This window comes from Oncorhynchus keta, chromosome 1 (assembly GCF_023373465.1).
Source record: "Oncorhynchus keta strain PuntledgeMale-10-30-2019 chromosome 1, Oket_V2, whole genome shotgun sequence".
NCBI lineage: Eukaryota > Metazoa > Chordata > Actinopteri > Salmoniformes > Salmonidae > Oncorhynchus > Oncorhynchus keta.
The window spans coordinates 67,222,664-67,241,408 of NC_068421.1; the positions used below are offsets into that span (position 1 = coordinate 67,222,664).

The 18,745-nt window shown below is 41.4% G+C and overlaps 1 protein-coding gene across 3 annotated transcripts in view; it reads left to right on the top strand.

Annotated features, from left to right (window-relative positions):
* LOC118391465 (inactive N-acetylated-alpha-linked acidic dipeptidase-like protein 2) overlaps nucleotides 1-18,745 on the top strand; it is a 274,308-nt gene that overhangs the window by 731 nt on the left and 254,832 nt on the right. The window lies entirely within an intron of this gene.

Consider the following 18,745-nt stretch of genomic DNA (forward strand, 5'->3'; position numbering starts at 1 on the left):
TGGAATTACATGGTGAATTGTCAATTACTCAATAATAACTTAATAATTACTCTGTTCTTTTGCTTCTTTAGGATTGATTAAAACAAGCAATATTACACACTATTTGGTACCAGCGAGTTACTAAGTATGAGAAAGTACCCATTGGTACAACATATTAAATCCTGGATTTAACCATGCAAATGCAAATACCATGCAAACAGGTGAAACAGGACCGTGAAATAAAGTATAAACCATTTTAGTAACAGTAAGACCTGTCTGAATTTGGCTTCACCTCTCTCTTGCTGTTCTTATCTGTTACACTCTGTGTTCATACACTTGCTTTGTGTTGCTAGCTGAGCTTCTCTTTCTTTCACTACATATAATCTTATATTGGAGATGTCCTGAGTGGTTCAAGATGCTTGACTCATAGTTTTATTTACAGAAAACATTACATTCTGTATTCCTGTCAATGGGCCAACTTGTATATGAAGGACCCACTTGTCTATGAAGGACCCACTGTTTTCAAAGTGGGTCTTGAATATTTTCCATTCTTTTTCTATTGTGTTTTAATTATATGAATGCATAATAAAGCTTCCCTGGAATTGTGTGGATTTGTAGTCTATTTTAAGACTCTTTTTTTGATAGAGGCTCCTGTCTTGTTCTAATTTCGTCCTGTGGAGGTGCCTGTACAGTAAGCTGTTCTTCAGCCCAGCGTTAGCATTCCAACCAGGTAGCACATTCATTCAGCTGGCTTAATCTCCTAGGTGGACAGTCAGTGGTGAGGCTGAGGGGAGAAGAGTGGAGATCACATTTCACTGGGTTTCTTTTTAGGACCCAGGTCACATTGTCTACACTTGTTAGATTGAAAAAAAAAACATTGTGCTGTCTTCTCCTCGCCCACTGGGGTCAAAGGTGGATACTTGATTAGTTTCTGAATGCAAATTTACTCTCCTCTATCATAACTAAACCACTTATAATAATTCACATGAAGGCACGGAGCTGGGAGCTAAATGTCAGTTTAGGTTGTACGTGTGGTGTGTTTGCTTGTGAGATGCAGGTCGCGTTTTAGGGTCACATTACAATGAGAGTATAACGTTATTGTACTCCCCTGGCAGAATGTTCCATTTTGTAGTCTGGTTGTTGGCTATGGTATTGTGTTTGCATAATATCAATGAGATAGTGCTCAATAATACATTTCAGACACTCTGCCACTCTGCATTAGAAAGAGCACTGGGTCAGAAGTTTAGTCTTACCTTTGGCATGAATTTTTCTCAACTTTCCAGAGAGATCATACATTATCTGGTGTTCACCTTTTCTTTTGAAATGTGATCAGATGTGTATTTTCAGTAACAATGGAGCAGGGAGGACAGCTACGCTACAGCCTGGTATCTTAGCTGGCTTGGGAAAGCTCTTTGTTATCTGCCCAGCAGAGAGAACGCTCTTTATTATCATCAGACATTGATAAGGACAGGCCTCATCGCGCGTCCGCTAGCTTACAAAGGCAAACTGATACCTCTGAGCTACGTGCCTCTTTGGTACCTGCATTTGGTCTTGTCATACACTACTGACAGAAAGTTTTACATTTAATTTCCTGCAATTCTACACATTTTGCTATGGGATAGAGAGAACATTCTGCAATTTTCTAACACATTTTCTACTATTTTACAGCTAATTTCCAGGAATTCTGCACATTTTGCCATGACTTATAAAATGTTAATATGATATCTGAGTGAGAGTTACTAACAAAATCAATTGGGGCCCCCTGCAGGTCAGGGCCCCTCGGCACTTCGCACCAATCTAAAAATGTTGACATGGGATAATTGAGTGAATATCAGTGACTGACATAACAAGAGGAAAACTCTTGATGCACAAACAAATGTGTTTTCTACTATTTTAACACTCAACAGTAAGTTGAGACCCAGACTGAATTTGTTTTTGGGGGTCCTCCTAGCGGCCAGGGGCCTTAGGTGACCGCGTACAGTGCATTCGGAAAGTATTCAGACCCCTTGACTTTTTCAAAATTTTGTTACGTTACAGCCTTATTCTAAAATTGATTTAAAAAACTATTTTCAGCAATCTACATACAACAGCCCATAATGACAAAGTGAAATATTCAGACCCTTTGCTATTGACTAAAAACTGAGCTCAGGTGCATCTTGTTTCCGTTTTTACAACTTGTTTGGAGTCCACCCGCGGTAAATTAAATTGATTGGACATGATTTGGAAAGGCACACACCTGTCTACAGTGCATGCCAGACCAAACACTAAGCAATGAGGTCAAAGGAATTGCCCGTAGAGCTCTGAGACAGGATTGTGTCGAGGCACAGATCTAGGGAAGGGTACCAAAACATTTCTGCAACACTGAAGGTCCCCAAGAACACAGTGGCCTCCATCATTCTTAAATAGAACAAGTTTAGAACCACCAAGACTCTTCCTAGAGCTGGCGGACCAGCCAAACTGAGCAATTAGGGAGCTGACCAAGAACCCGATGGTCACTCTGACAGAGCTCCAGAGTTCCTCTGTTGAGATGGCAGAACCTTCCAGAAGGACAACCATCTCTGCAGCACTCCTCCAATCTGTCCTTTATGGTAGAGTGGCCAGATAGAACCCACTCCTCAGTAAAGGGCACATGTCGGCCCACTTTTCCAAAAGGCACCTAAAGACTCTCAGACCATGAGAAACAAGATTCTCCGGTCTCATGAAATCAAGATTGAACTCTTTGGCCTGAATGCCAAGTGTCACGTCTTTAGGAAACCTGGCACTATCCCTCTGGTGAAGCATGGCTGTGGCAGCATCATGCTGTGGGGATTATTTTCAATGGCAGGGACTGGGAGACTAGTAAGGATTGAGGGAAAGATGAACAGAGGAAAGTACAGAGTGGTTCTTGATGAAAACCTGCTCCAGAATGCTCAGGACCTCAGACTGGGGGCGAAGGTTCACCTTCCAACAGGACAACATTTACATTACATTTACATTTAAGTCATTTAGCAGACGCTCTTATCCAGAGCGACTTACAAATTGGTGCATTCACCTTATGACATCCAGTGGAACAGCCACTTTACAATAGTGCATCTAAATCTTTTAAGGGGGGGGGGGGTGAGAAGGATTACTTTATCCTATCCTAGGTATTCCTTAAAGAGGTGGGGTTTCAGGTGTCTCCGGAAGGACTCCGCTGTCCTGGCGTCGTGAGGGAGTGTGTTCCACCATTGGGGAGCCAGAGCAGCGAACAGTTTTGACTGGGCTGAGCGGGAACTGTACTTCCTCAGTGGTAGGGAGGCGAGCAGGCCAGAGGTGGATGAACGCAGTGCCCTTGTTTGGGTGTAGGGCCTGATCAGAGCCTGGAGGTACTGAGGTGCCGTTCCCCTCACAGCTCCGTAGGCAAGCACCATGGTCTTGACAACGACCCTAAGCACACAGCCAAGACAAAGTAGGAGTGGTTTCGGGACAAGTCTCTGAATGTCCTTGAGTGGCCCAGCCAGAGCCCAGACTTGAACCCGATCAAACATCTCTGGAGAGACTTGAAAATAGCTTTGCAGCGACACTCCCCATCCAACCTGACAGAGCTTAAGAGGATCTGCTGAGAAGAATGGGAGAACCTCCCCAAATGTAGGTGTGCCAAGCTTGTTGTGTCATAGAGGCTGTAATCACTGCCAAAGGTGCTTTCACAAAGTGCTGAGTAAATGGTCTGAATAGTTATGTAATTGTCATATTTCAGTTTAGAATGTTTTATACATTTTCAAAATAAATGTAAAAAAAAGTTGTTTTGCTCTGTCATTGTGGGCATTGTGTGTAGATTGATGAGGAAAAAATACAACATAATCAATTTTAGAATAAGGCTGTAACATAACAAAATGTGTAAAAAGTCAAGTGGTCTGAATACTTTCCGAATGTACTGTATGATGCTTATGCCCAGGGTCGGCCTTGCCCGCATGAATCCAGTCTTTGAAGGAGGAAAAACATCCAAAGGCTATCATTTATTTGTCAAGTTTTTGTAGTGGAGCCTGAACCAGGAATAGAAATGTTGCTTGGAAACGTGGAATGGCACGCAAATGGATATTTGAACAGCGTGTGTATGTTAGGCCCTCTCATTTCCTTCTCGGTCCATAAAATAAGTGCTAAGCCTCTTTTAGTCCATGTCTTCTTTATCCCCCTTTGCGGCAAGTATTTAAATATGTCAATTTAAACAGATACAGCTGTACAGGATGTGTTTAATGTGTTTCATCTCACAAGTCCTTCCAACGGGCCTAGTTACTCAAATTTAGAGCATGTTCACATTGAAGCCTAATCTGACTCATCTCTACACACTAACCCCTGGGAAGGCATGCAAACTGTTTTCATGCTCAATGAGAGTGGTCATTGGCTGATTATGGCTGTGTGGATGTACTGTAGCTCCAAGATCAAAACGAAGACACATTCTGATGTCATGTGTTCACTCAAACGTGAGGGGAAAGACTGATCTGGCCCTTCTTAATTTGTCAGCTAAAGAAAGGTCAACAGAAGAGTATTTTATTGAGAAGTCAGTACATTTTCCCTTGCTTCCTCTCTACTCCACAGAGCGAATGGATTTAAGGGTAGCAATTTTCTCTCTCTAACAAAGTGTTCATCTGCTTTAGGGCTGGATTTAATCTGTATCGCAGAAGTATCGTGGAGGATCGGCATTAAAATGTAAAGATAATTTCTGATTGAGGTGTGTTACAAACCAAATAACTAGCCTGCTAATATTGTGGAACTCACTAATCTAGGGGTTTTAGGCCTAGTTAACTGGTATGTAATCTGAATGAATGTGTGCATTTACAGTATGTGAGAAATCAGAGTTTGAGAACCGTGTTGGATGTAAATGTGCCCAGGGAGACAGCAACTTATCAAGTTTATGGTCATCTCCGTCTTGACCTCTTGGTAGACCAGTCCAAGCGGATTATTAGGTGTTCAGATGGTGACGAAAATAAACATACAAAAAGGAAAAATACAAAAGGCATGCCCGGACTAAAGATCTAAAAACAAACGAAAGGCCTATTGGCCACCAAACAAACTCAGCAGCCTCATGGCTTTCCAGTTGTGACACTGACTGGCGATCATGCTAATTGGCAGCACCTGATGTGCTTATCAACCAGGCTCAACACCTAGACAAGGCTGCTGCTGCCCCCTAGGGGAATGAAGTGTATTCTGGATAGTGTGTTTGTCTATGTCCTAACACTAACCTTGTCCCCATATCTTAACAGCCAACATATGCATTCACGTTTACCATGAATGCAGTTGGATCTTCTGCGATACTTCTGCGATATAGATTGAATTCAGCCCTTAGTTTATTTAATTTACAAATACTCACTGGCCTGGCATGTCCCAGTTAACCCAGTGTCTATAAACATGACAGTGGCTCTCAGTCAAACCATTGGAACAGTCACATGCATCACCGATGCACCGCTTAAATGTCACGGCAGACTACCAAGTCTTTTCAAACACAGCAGCCACTGATCTAAGACCTTACTTCTCAGCGCAGTCAAGATATAGAACACAGGATTGACCGCTGACGTAGACAGATGTCTGCTTCTTTATTCATGCATTTTCTCTGTGTAATTTCTGTCAGTTGTTAATGTGCTGTAGCTACCACACCCTGGTTTGTCCTGGGTTTCCTGCAGTACAGTTCATGAACTCCTCAGGCAGATTTATTGGTGTGTCGATAGAGTCAGCGCTGCCTGCTATGACATGGCTGATCGCCGCTGAACACGTGGAGGGAGACAGCCAGCCCCCATCCAGAGCTGCGGTCAGGGAGTCAGGGATTTTGGCTTAACTGGCACTCAGTCACTCACACATCAGGATTGCTGCTAGAGGAGGAACAGGCTTAAGGTTTGTCCATGGAAATGCATTTTATGTATAGTACAAAAGCATACAGGCTCCTGTCATCATGTTTATACTGTACCATTCATTCATAACTAACTGTTGTAGCAGAGTAACTATAGAAATAATAACATTCCCACAAAAAGTATGTACGTTTACATTTTCTTGTTGAAACGCACTGTGTGCTTTATAAGAGGTGTCCTCATCCTCCATAAGGAATGCAGATTGTTGTGTCAGAATACACTTAGGTAGAGATGAGGGATTTGTCCTGTTCTTTTTTACTGATTACTGAATTTGACATGGTAATGTAGATATTGCTTTACTTGTTCTCCCTATTAACAAACCATGATGAATTACCTATAAGTCCCTTTGTAGTAACTGTCACATTCTGACCTTAGTTCCTTTATGAATTTGTGTTAGTTTGGTCAGGGCGTGAGTTGGGGTGGGTAGTCTATGTTATTTTTTTCTATGTTGTATTTCTGTGTGTGGCCTGGTATGGTTCTCAATCAGAGGCAGCTGTCAATCGTTGTCTCTTATTGAGAATCATACTTAGGTAGCCTGTTTTCCCCATTTTGGTTGTGGGTGATTATTTTCTGTGTCTGTGTTTTCCACACGGAACTGTTTCGTTTTCATTTTGTGTGGTGTTCAGTTTTAATTAAAAATACTTACCACGCTGCATATTGGTCCGATCCTTCCTCCTTTTCCTCAGAAGAGGAGGATGAAAATCGTGACAGTAACTCAGGGCATGTCAGTTCATCAAGTTCAGTTACCTCGGTTCTCCTCTGTCACTTACTGTGTATGTGATACAGGGTTGGTTGGTTAATTACAAATAATTAATAACTGCAAACATAAGTTGAGACAAAACACAATTTTTTCATGTTATGAAACTTTTATTAGCTGACGAGACGCAAATGAGAGCTTCACTGAAACAAGATACAGCTCCCAAAGAAAGAACAAGAACATGGCCTATCTGATTTAGTCAGCTACATTGATTAAAAGGCCCAACAGTGAACAGCATTGATTATCACTTGAGCACAGATATTTTCCTAATGACAGCGTTCCCTTAACACTTGGCGCACAACGTCTTTGAGATTTTAATGATGCAAACAAGTCCTATGCTCGGGCTCATTAATTAAGCAGACACTACAAGATGTTGACTAATTGATTACCTCCTATGATCAAATTACAATAGTTGAAAGCAACAGTTCTAAATATGTAGAAACCCCGACCCCATCCCCTCCTCTTCTGCTACAGTGTTTATTAACCCCATTCTCCCTCATTCTGTGGAGAAAGCCTAGTAAGGCCCCATACAAAACAATGATGCATTTCAGCAAAATGACTAAGGGTTATGTGCCTTATCTTTTATCGTTTGAGGTAAAAACATGCCAATATGGATGTTTATCAGCCCATGACTACATACAGAGCAGGACACAATCCACTGGTTTTAACCCAGCCATGGTTCAGTAGGGCCCAGGTGGCTCTGCTGCTCCTTCTCAGGCCTCTTAAGTACTGGGTGATCTAATGGGACTGGAAGCACCACTAAGGCTTAGGCATGGGCCCATGAGTCTCAAGCATCTTGCAAATTTTGTGCAGGCGACCCATATCTATTTTAGGCCTATTTAGATCAAGTTAGAGATTTTGTCGTGATCTGCAGGACCCTTATTGTCTAAAGAAGCGACCATCCCTTGCCTAGTGAATTTAATGGGGAAGGAATTAACACGAGTTGGAACATGTCTGACGTGGAGTGTACAGTATGTGTACAGTATGTGTTGGATCTTTATGTGTGCTTTGTCACTGATCACCCCCTATGTAGAGCAGGGCTCCAGTCAGAGCCTGGTTCTGAAGAGGTTTTCTGTCTCTCTCTATTTAATTACCTCCCCTGTCTGCTGTTACCACCACCTCCATAATTACATATGAATTTGGAATCCGGTGTTATGAACCGCGGATACTGGCTGTGACATTCCAAACTCGTATTATTAAGAGATCTAACATGGCTACAGGTGATTATAGTTATTAATTATCATCTGTTGGCAAATAGGTCAAGAGAAAAGATTTATTCTCATGTATTTCCTTTCAAACATTTAACAGATTTTTTTCCACAATGAGCCATAAAAAATGGCCAATGTTTGGGTAGGTTAGTGCCTTTGCCCTCTGTGAGTAGTTCTGTATCAACAAGGGATGAAACAACAAAAAAGCAATGCGTTATTGACACTTCACCTGTTATTCAGAGAGAGAAAGTTAAAGTATGTTTGTGTGCATTTCTGAGTAATGCAACACAGTGCATTCAAGTGTGTGCTCCTCCACTGGCCAACTGATACTAAGAGCTGATATGAATCATTTAGTGCTGATGGATGTTCTTCTTCATTTGAAGCAGGAAAGATTCTGCTTGACTGAACAATACCTTCACACCCAAACCCTGAGACGTCTCATGAAGACTGAATAGAAAAATACCATGTGTAGAGTGTAGATGAATACTTTAGAGTCAGGGTGTGCTAACAGGAAACATAGCGGTGATTTAAATGCAGAGGCGATAGCCGTACAGTGGACTGACCGTCTGGCATTTCGGGCAAATGCCAGATGGGTTGGTACATTCTTAGCATAGTGGGTCTGTCTAGCTTGGGTTTTCTTGTGCAAAATTATCATTATCTGGCTAATAGTGAGGGCCTCAAGGAAAGAATGGGCCAGTGTGGGGGCCTCGAGGGGGAAAAACGGCATCAGTAGATGAAGGAGACTATTTGAGAAATATTTCTCATTTACTTTTAAATCAGCCTATTTAATGGGAACCTGGATAATTTCACTCAATTTCCTCTCAGCGTCTTCCCAATGTCCTACTGTAACACATTTTCCCCCATCACACTTGAAGAACTTGGGGACATTTTGTTTTAAAAATTAATTATGGTTTAAATATTTTTTGCCACATTAAATGCATTATGTAATAATGACTTTTAAATTATTTTAGAGTTTCCACCAGCCAACACCTGCCTTTTCCCTGACACTGGGTTGAATGCTGTAACAACACAGAATAAAACAATTAATATAAGCTCCATTATGTTTTTTATTTATTTTACCCTTATTTTACCAGGTAAGTTGACTGACAACACATTCTAATTTACAACCACGACCTGGGGAATAGTTACAGGGGAGAGCAAGGGGATGAATAAGCCATTTGGAAGCTGGGGATGATTAGGTGGCCATGATGGTATGAGAGCCAGATTGGGAATTTAGCCAGGACACCGGGGTTAACATCCCTACTCTTACAATAAGTGCCATGGGCTCTTTAGTGACCACAGACAGTCAGAACACCTGTTTAACGTCCCATTCGAAAGGCACCCTACACAGGGCAATGTCCCCAATCACTTCCCTGTGGCATTGGGTTCTTTTTTTAGAACAGAGGAAAGTGCCTCCTACTGGCCCTCCAACACCACTTCCAGCAGCATCTGGTGTCCCATCCAGGGACCAACCAGGACAAACCCTGCTAAGATTCAGAGGAAAGCCCGTAGTGGGATGCAGGGTGGTATGATGGTAGTGAACACCCATTACTGCTTGTCACTTATTAACCATATTGTATTCACATTACTTTAATAAAATATTTCAGTTGTGTATATTACTGCATTTTTGTACTATTCTTTTAAACTTCTAACCCTTAAAGTCATCATCTCAACTCTTCTCAGGCAGTAACAGCAAGCCAGATAACCATCTAACATTATCTCTGTGAACGAATATATCATATTTAGCTAGGCTAGTAGTAGCTAGCTGGCTGACTAAATCATTTTACTAGTTCTTCAAGGTAGATTGGGCATACGAGCAATCTTGCGACGAGCAATCCCGTATCCGGGAGCGTAATCCTTGCCTCAAGCTCATTACCATTAACGCAACGTTAACTATTCATGAAAATCGCAAATTAAATGAAATAAATATATTGGCTCACAAGCTTAGCCTTTTGTTAACAACACTGTCATTTCAGATTTTCAAAATATGCTTTTTTTATGTCAGAGTATTGATAGCTAGGATAGCATTAAGCCTAGCATTCAGCAGGCAACATTTTCACAAAAACAAGAAAAGCATTCAAATAAAATTATTTACCTTTGAAGAACTTCGGATGTTTTCAATGAGGAGACTCTCCGGTAGATAGAAAATGTTCCGTTTTTCCAAAAATATTATTTGTGTAGGAGAAATCGCTCCGTTTTGTTCATCACGTTTGGCTAAGAAAAAAAAATGAATATTCAGTCATTACAACGCCAAACTTTTTTCCATATTAACTCCATAATATCGACAGAAACATGGCAAACGTTGTTTAGAATCAATCCTCAAGGTGTTTTTCACATATCTATTCGATGATAAATAATTCGTAGCAGTTTGGTTTCTTCTCTGAACCAAAAGGAAAAATGCATGCAGCTGGAGATTACGCAATAATTGCGACGGAGGACACCAAGCGGACACCTGGTAAATGTAGTCTCTTATGGTCAATCTTCCAATGATATGCCTACAAATACGTCACAATGCTGCAGACACCTTGGGTAAACGACAGAAAGTGTAGGCTCATTCCTGGCGCATTCACAGCCATATAAGGAGACATTGGAACACAGCGCATTCAAAATCTGGCGCACTTCCTGTATGAAATTTCATCTTGGTTTCGCCTGTAGCATTAGTTCTGTGGCACTCACAGACAATATCTTTGCAGTTTTGGAAACATCAGAGTGTTTTCCTTCCAAAGCTGTCAATTATATGCATAGTCGAGCATCTTTTCGCGACAAAATATCTTGTTTAAAACGGGAACGTTTTTCATCCAAAAATGAAATACTGCCCCCAGAGTTTCAAGAGGTTAATAAGATTGCTTATTACCAACTACTTCAACTGTCAATTGGGTAGAGCTACTTCACCTGTCTCTATCACTGTCATCATTGTGTTGTGTGTTGTGCCATTCCTCTCTCATGTGGTCTCAGGTGGTCTGTGTGTGTATGTATCTGCCTCTGTCTGTGGCCGGAAAAAAACAGGCGCAATGGATTATGGCCATTGTGGTTAATTACCAAGTTTCTGCGCTGAACTAGGCTGAATATTTGTCTGATGAAAACTATAACTTAAAATCAGACCAGCGTCCCACATATTTCTTGACAATTTATCATTAATTATTTGATTTCTCTCTAGAGAAACGGCGTGTTGAACTCAAAAATAAATTAAATGGAATTCAAGTGTAATGTAGTCTGTGTGTAGCTGGTGTAGTGGAGTCAGGTGCAGGACAGCAGATATGAGTAAATACATTTATTTTACTCAAAATAGACAAATACAAATACAAAATAAGCGAGCGCACATAAACTGAACGTATTACATAAAAACAATCACTCACAAACAAACATGGGGGAACAGAGGGTTAAATAATGAACAAGTAATTGGGGGTTTGAAACCAGGTGTGTAAGACAAAGACAAAACAAATGGAAAATGAAAAGTGGATCGGCGATGGCTAGAAGGCCGGTGACAAGGAGAGGGGCCGACTTCGGTGGAAGTCGTGACAGCAAGTAATTGAACAGACGTTAATTAGTTGTTTAATAACAATCTCAGCTCAATATCATTACATTGCTAAACAGCACAGAATGCTTATTCTGTGACCATCTATACCGGCCACATTGATATTCGATCTTCTGGTCGGAATGTTGCAGCTACACCACTGTACCTTTTAAGCCTGTGATACAAATGTTCATGCTCGGATTTCAGTGGCTTTAAAAACAAAATCACAGTCATGATCATTTTGACTCTGATGCAGTTTGTTTCACAAGCGTATCATCATGTGCTGGCAGGGGTGTGTTATGAAATGAATCTCTTTGGCATGCCGATGGCCTCCATTATAGCAGGTCGCTATTGCTTTGCCACAAGCTATGGAGCATTATTCTGCTTCTGGGCCAGCTGCATTATCTGCAACACATTGCATGTGCAATATGTTAATGGTTTTAAGCATTCTCCATGAAAGCTTCAGTAATGTATGCTTTTGGAACTTTTTAGTGATGTGTCTGCTGGATGCACTATAACATTATGAATCATTTGTGATACAAGTGTTCCTTTGAAGAATGGTTGTAACCAGCACTACTGTCACTACAGCATTTAACCCGCTGTATAGACATCATAGCCACAAATAAGGAGACTACAACAAATGTCCTCTTTAGCATTGCCATAAGAGAGTACCCCAAAGAAACCCAAAGAGAGTTTTACTCATACGTTCATGGGTTGGTTGTCATCCATGCATTTATAGGCTAATGTTGTACTCTCCGGTGAGGTTTAGAACCTTTAGATATAATCTGTAGGTTTCTGTCTGTCAGGAGCATCTCAGTCCATCTCTCTATCTCTCAATCTTTTACTGAGCACTGACTCAAGTGACAAGCACCTCTCCCAGACCTCTCCCAGACGAGACAAGCCTTAAGTCTATAGGTCTATTTGAAATGGAAATGATTGGCATCCTAGCATCGAGCAATATGTACCTTTTTTAAAAGCTGGAACCCTTTTAAAAATATGGGACAGGGGGTCTTATCTTCCCCAAACACCTGTACATGCCTTACTTTGGAATTCAAGGGTTTACGCCGCATGAGAAGGTGACAATGCTATTTGTTGTGCCTTTAAAGCTGTCACAGACTTCACATACAAACAGGTTTTGGCATTGTGCCTTGTTCTTTTTTCCCCCAGTTTGCCTCTCTTTTGGCCAAGATGACTTTTTATCAACTTTTTATCGACGATGTTATTTTCAAATCGTTTTTAGTTGTTTAGGAGTTTCTGGTTAGTAAATTCCAGTCAAATACAAGTGATGAGATGCACCATACAGTGGTAAATCACAGTGTGATAGCTTCAGTAGTGACTCACACCATGGTCAGGATGTTACAGTATGTATGAGGTTTACATTATATTGTCCAAAACATTGTTCAAAATCCATTCCTCCATCATCTCTATTGCATTTTATTTTTTAATGTTTCCAAGCACATTTGTCTGTTTCCTTTGATTTGTCAGTCTGATTAAATTATAATTCAATGAACTTCTGCAAGTTCAACTTGATTTTTTGGTTTTTCCTCAATTCTAATCTTGTAAATTACGTTAATAAAATGTGACACGACAGCTTCATCTCAAACAATTTTTACATGTGATTTCTTGAACTCTAAACCGATGTTCAAGTGTTTATAATCTAAAGAAAGTAATTCCCCGAGAAACAATGAGCCAGGCTATGTGGTCTGGTTTTTAATTTTCCACCAGAACAAACCGCTCTGACATTGACTGAAGTATCTCCCTGCCCCAGAGGACCAAGACATCATCACTATTTAGGAGCTCTGCCAAAATCCCTTATGATCAGACAAGAAAGATCCAATGCATGTTTAGGAACCATTACATGGTTATTATGAATACTTATTGTTTACCATTAACAAATAGTCTTAGGTGATCTTTAATGAGCTTTCCTTGTGCAGATGTAGGATCTTATTTGCATCACTCAGTTGCAGAAGAACTTTCCTGCAGTGCAATACATTTTACACTTGTAGTGTATTTGAGGTTTAAAAAGGCATTTGACATTTGAAGTTTCCACTTAGAAATGTCAGACATAATTTTCCCTTATGAAAAATGTATCAAACCCTACTGAAATGTTCATTAATTATAATCCACATAATAATTCACATTTCCTGTTGCTGTATGATTATTTTCCTGCTGTAGCAAACTGGCTAAAATTAAGATCCTGTAGCCTAGATGCCCTCACTTTGTGTGTGGTTGTCTTTCCTTTCAGTGCACAATAGGAATCGTAGGAACTCCGAAATGCAAATATGGCCAAAATCATAGGGAAGCATGATTTTTGTGCAACAGTGCACACAGTTGACAGTCACTTGGCTGTGTTCACAGACTGCAGTATTAGCACTTCCATGTCTGTCTTTCTCTCTCTTGCTGTTGGGGTATGTCTCTGTGTGTGTGTGTGTGCCCCAAACCCAGTTCGGGCACAGTCAGGAACATGGCATAGAGTCTGACCGAGCTGAGCGGAAAGCAAACAAGTCTGCCATCTCTGCCTGGCACCTCTGCTACCCTGGCAACAGGTCCCCACAGGAGTCAACCTGTGGAAAGAGTACAGCTCAGCTCAGCTCAGCTCAGCCCTCTGCCTCTAAGGCTCCCCATCCCTCATATGTGATCTGTCTCTGCAGCCCCATTCCTTATCAAGCAGTCGTAATCTGTTTTTGTGCCTTTTCAAAGCGGCCAGGTCAAGCATGAGGGCTAATCTACATTTAATTCACTTTATCACCAGCGAATTTTCAGTGGTGGAAAGAAGAGACAGGTCTTCACCAATGTTGTCGTCTATATCTCGCTCCCTCTCTCCGTTCTCTCTCTATCTCTCTCCCCCTGTCATCTCAATGATAGGTACCATGTCAAATCCTGGGTCTCCAGGATTCAAAGCAAACACATAGCTAGCCAGGTGATTCTCATGTGCAAGCTATTACACTTTAAGGGGTTGCCTTGGGTTTTTTAGTAGGTATACTGTAAGTAACTATATTACAATGGGTTGAAAACACATGCATGAATCCAGATTCCAAACCTTAAAATGATTGATAGAACAATGGAAAAAAATGCTGTTGATGAAAATGACAGGGTGGTGTCTATGCCAATTTATGCTTTTCTTTCTAATCATATTGAAAGCTCTAATCCTGAATTTACAACCAATGTGGAGGATGCATAGCAGTGACATCTGTGTTCTGCTCGACTCCCAGGTTTCCAAGGAAACTTGGGAGGTGCACAGAAAGCTAAAAAGCCTTGCAGCTTTGTATCTTGGTGGTTTAGAGACCAAACACTGGTCTCTCTGCACCTGGCTAATGATGATGGTGAAATGGAATTACAAGAGGTGGGTTTTGGATTGGTCATCATTACAGGAAGTGTTGTTGTTTTATTTAAATGTCTTTCATGTGGTGGAATTTACAGTGATAGCAATTGATATGCAGTCAGAGCTACATTAATTACGAGTTGATTGATGTTCGTAAAAACGTGCGCTTTGTCTATGAAATTAAAGTCAGTAGAGAATTGTGATAATTTATCTACTGTAAACGTCTTAACCATATGTAGTGTAGTTGAGACAGATATGGTTCCCCCAGGACTGTTTTAATGGCTGTGATTTCCTGTGTGGTGACTGGTCAAGGCACATGGGTGCCACATACTGGAGAAAATGCTCCTCGTCTCGTTATTTCAAATAAAACATGTGCAGGCTGTATTAGCTTAACTAACCAGGGAATTGGCCATTTTCATTTATATTGTTATGTTCAGTGTTGGGGTCTCAAAAGGGAAATCAAGACATGGTATGGTCTTTGTGCTGTCAATTATATACACTACATGACCAAAAGTGGACACCTGGCCGTCGAACATCTCATTCCAAAATCAGAGTTGGTCACCCCTTTGCTGCTATAACATCCTCCACTCTTCTGGGAAGACTTTCCACTAGATGTTGGAACATTCCTGCGGGGACTTGCTTCCATTCAGCCACGAGAGCATTAGTGTGGTCGGGCACTGATCTGAGGCGATTAGGCCTGGCTCGCAGTCGGCGTTCCAATTAATCCCAAAGGTGTTCAATGGGGTTGAGGTTAGGGCTCTGTGCAGGCCAGTCAAGTTCTTCCATGCCGATCTTGACAGACCATTTCTGTATGTGCACGGGGGAATTGTCGTGCTGAAACAGGAAAGGGCCTTCCCCAAGCTGGTGCCACAAAGTTGGAACCACATAATCGTCTAGAATGTCATTGAATGCTGTAGCGTTAATATTTCCCTTCACTGGAACAAAGGGATCTAGCCCAAACCATGAAAACAGCCCCAGACCATTATTCCTCATCCACCAAACTTTACAGTAGGCAATATGTATTCGGGCAGGTAGTGTTCTCCTGGCATCTTCCAAACCCAGATTTGTCTGTCGGACAACCAGATGATGAAGTGTGATTTATCATTTCATAGGACATTTTTCCACTGCTCCAGAATCCAATGGTGGCGAGCTTTACACCACTCCAGCTGACACTTGGCATTGTGCATGGTGATCTTAGGCTTGTGTGCGGCTGCTCGGCCATGGAAACCCATTTCATGAAGCTCGACAAACAGCTCTTGTGCTGACGTTGCTTCCAGAGGCAGTTTGGAACTCAGTAGTGAGTGTTGCAACCAAGGACAGACAATGTTTACCTGCTACACGCTTCAGCGCTAGCCAGTCCCATTCTGTGAGCTTGTATGGCCTACTACTTTGCGGCTGAGCCATTGTTGCTCCTAGACATTTCCACTTCACAATAACAGCACTTACAGGTGACCGGAGCAGCTCTAGCAGGGCAGAAATTTGATCCTATGACTGTGCCACGTTGAAAGTCACTGAGCTCTTCAGTAAGGCCATTCTACTGCCAATTTTTGTCTATGGAGATTGCATGGCTGTGTGCTCGATTTTATACACCTGTCAGCAACGGGTGTGTCTGAAATAGTCAAATCCACTCGCTTGAAGGGGTGTCCACATACTTTTGTATATGCTGCATGGTGTATGAATGGGAGTGCCTACCTCTGCCTAAGCCTGGCGAATGATTTTTGGATTGACCCTTAGTCTGCAGTCAACCTGTTAATTCAGTCATATATTTACTGGAAAAATAACTGGTTGTAAATGGGATGTGTTTTACAAAGGTTGTGAAAATTCTGCATGCAAGCGTGTAGTTGAGTCCATCTCTACCGCCATGAAGCAGCAGTACATTGGAAACTGATGTTTATCTTCACATAGTGTGTTCTGCACAGTTTACTGGACACATCAATAGTGTACTGTCTTTATCAGTGTAATACTAAACACAAGCTGAGATTGTCACCCTATCTCTTGGTGTAAACACAGCAATCAATTAATTTGTGTTCAAGGTGAAAAGCCCTGACCTCTGTTCTATTTTCTTAAAGGGAAAACATCCACAACAAGCGTTCTGATAAAGAGATACATATTTAGCATCTTCCTCCCTCTTTCATCAGAGCTACAGTAGCAGTGCTCTGTGCTCAACCAGAGAAAGGAGAGAAAGGACTAAGTATGCTACCCCTGCGGGGAGCACAGTGGTGGATATGACATTGGTGACAGTTGTGCTTGTAAGCAGCTTGGCACACTCTCTGCATTTACAATGCGGTGTTGATAGTGATTAAAGCGCAGAGGAGTCGCCTGTGATGTGCCCTGGGAAATGCATTCATCTTTCTGTGTTCCTGCCCTTTCCCTAAAGAGCCATGATCAAAGCAACAAGCCGCAGCTCAAGGACAGTGGAGGACTTTGGGGAGGGGGGCGAGGGGTGCCGAGGAGGCAGGTACACCAGATGGAAAGTTCAGACCTGCTTGTTTCACACAAATGTCAGAACTGTAAAAAAGCTTTTATAAACCATCAATCACACATAATGGCGACTCCAGGAATAGTCAGGAGGCTACAGAAATTAGAACTCTCTGGTGAACTGTGGAGGTAATTACTGCTGCTTGGCTTAGGTCACTTCCTTTTTAGGGAACTCAAGGGCCGGCAAAGAAGCTTTCAAAGACCCATCAAACTGAATTGGTCCTGAGGAAAGCTATCGTGTGACAAGCACAGAGCTAGGGGACAATCTAACTGCCTCCTCTCCCCAACACTTCTAACAGGCAATATGTGGCTGACTGTGTATGTGAATGTTTTATGTGACTGTGTGTATGCAGTGTATAGGTATGTTAAATGTGTAGATGTATTGGCTTGGGCACAGGCTAGGCATTTGTGTGCTGTTGTTAGTCCATCAGACAGGTAGAGGGAGATGCTGTTTTTACCTAAATATATTATTACTGTGCCATATATTTAGGCTGAGAAATTATTGGAGCATCAATCCAGTGGTCTTATAGTGTACACTGTGTTCCCTTGTGATTGAATTAATTACTTTATAGGCTAAGTTATATTTATTTTACCACCGTAGGACATTTTATATGACATGCAAAGTGCTCTCTAGGCTTGCTTTACGGACAAAATATTTTACCTTGACTTTGCAAAACTGTATTGCTATCATGTTTTATTAGTAGTGTGTGCTTAGGTTGATTAAGAAGGAGATCCTTGGTCATAATTTATGTTCTGAAAACAGAACACTTGGGATGTTGCTTTGATTTAACATTCACAAGCGGAACCAGGGCCTAGTAAATGTCCAATGTCGCAAGCATTGGTTCAAGAGTAGTTTTATATTAACATTGTTTGATTGTTTTATCATATGTAGATACTTTATCAAGCAAGAAAGGTACACAGCAAGGTAGAGTTAGGTTAGGCTAATTTAGGTAAGGTGATAAGTGGGCAGTCTTACTGAATATTGGATAGTTTTAGTGTTTCACTCTGAGGTGTTTTTAAAAAGAAGTAATTGCCAACCCATGTGCAATTTACCCATATTTAGACCTTCATCCAAGCATCTCCATCACCTTTCTTTGTTCAGTGTAATTTATATAATAAAAGTGAACATGTGTAAGGTGAGTTCAGGACGACCCAGTCATTTTAATTGAATTAACTTCTTAAAAGGCTCAGTGTGAATATCAAAGTTCAGTTTGAGCTTCAACAGTGAAATGGTAATGGTGCAATATGCAATAGGAGACCTTTATGTCTGCATCAAAGCTTGTCTTAATTGGCTGAAAGTAAGAGGTGCCACAAAGAGGCTTTAGTGCCTAGCCCTAGGCTATGTCATAGTGTTAGAATGAAGAGTTTAAAACCCTCAGAGTTCAGAACTGCATGTAAGTGATTGTACTGTACTGTCTATAGGCCTACTGTATAGTTACTGGCGGTCTCTTGCCCATCTGTGCTTAGATAGCACACATACCACATACAGATGTAGGCTCTTAATTTGAGCCAGTTTGCTACAGCAACAGGAAATAGAATCCTGCAGCAACAGGATGTGTGAATTATAATGTGGACATTTTTGTATGGGTTGAAAATCAAGTGAAGTGGAAATGACAAACCTCAAAAGCC